Consider the following 1179-nt stretch of genomic DNA (forward strand, 5'->3'; position numbering starts at 1 on the left):
ATTTAATAACAAATTGTGCCTCTAAAGGTAGAAATTTGAGATATTTAAGCTTCAAGAAGAAAATTTTGACTTTATGGACTGAAATTTTGAGGCCTAGAAAACGGAATTCTAAATTATAAAAATAAACCACATTAAAATACACAAAAAGTTTTTCAGTAGAAAATTCAAAATCTTGAAAAAAATTACCAGTTTTTGTAACTTCTCAAAAGTTTCAATGTGTTTTTAATAATCAAAGAATTGATAAAAATGCTTAAAAACTAAAATTTCGATTAAGGACAGCAGATTTTAATGAATCTAGGATCAAAATTATGAGTTTTAATGCTAAAACCATGCTAATATTTAGAAATGCAAAATTCAATACAGTATCCTTAGCTTTAAAATTGGAATTCAAAATTGCAACTAAGAGAAATTAAAAAAAAAACGTTATTATAGACAAATTTTATGACAACTTTGAAATGAAAGGTTTTTCACCCTTTTTTTGTTAAAATTTTGAAATTTAGTGCCAAATTTTAAGCTTTACATTGGCAATTCTAAAAATCTTAAATTTTCATTTGTTGAACATTAAAAAAGAACATTAATTACCTATTTATAAATCTGAACTTAAAGTTTACAAAAAAATTCTGTGAATCTAATTTCCAAAAAAAATCATCATGTTACGGTGAAAATGCAATTTTTTTCGCCTTTTTAAGTGTTTGACCAAACTTTTTATCTAAAAATGTTGTTTTTTTGAAAAACGAATCGTAGAATCAGTAGAGTGGGTCAAAAATGAAATTATTTTGGCCTTTTTTGAAAGTTTTAGTAAATTTTTCAATCAGAAATGGAATTATTTTCATAATAATCCGAAAAATGATCAAATTATGATAAAAGTAAAATAGATTTTGAACTTTGCGAAGGTTTTCTAACCAGAAACATATTTTTTGTATTTGTTCGAAAATCAGCTAAATTCAGAGATTCCAATAACAACGGTGTTTTTTGTCTTTGTTTGAGTTCTTAGGCCTGTTTTTGAGCTGAAAGTTCATTTTTTCAATCAATTACGACAAAAAATGGTCACTAGTTACATAAACTGTTAAAAAAAAATTAAGTTTTAGCCAGAAACATAATTGTTTCTTAAAATTTATTCAAAAATAAGCCAGCTTTTAAGCAAAACATTCAATTTTTCGAAAAAAATTTCTCAAATTA

The 1179-nt window shown here is 24.3% G+C and overlaps 1 protein-coding gene across 1 annotated transcript in view; it reads right to left on the reverse strand.

The window, feature by feature from the left end:
• Positions 1-1179, reverse strand: part of LOC123014885 (dynein axonemal heavy chain 5) — a 58893-nt gene that overhangs the window by 39738 nt on the left and 17976 nt on the right. The gene's annotated exons all lie outside the window — the stretch shown is intronic.

Source organism: Tribolium madens, unplaced genomic scaffold, assembly GCF_015345945.1.
Source record: "Tribolium madens isolate multiple individuals breed KSU strain unplaced genomic scaffold, Tmad_KSU_1.1 Scaffold_97;HRSCAF=244;Tcas5.2_LG3a, whole genome shotgun sequence".
Classification (NCBI taxonomy): domain Eukaryota; kingdom Metazoa; phylum Arthropoda; class Insecta; order Coleoptera; family Tenebrionidae; genus Tribolium; species Tribolium madens.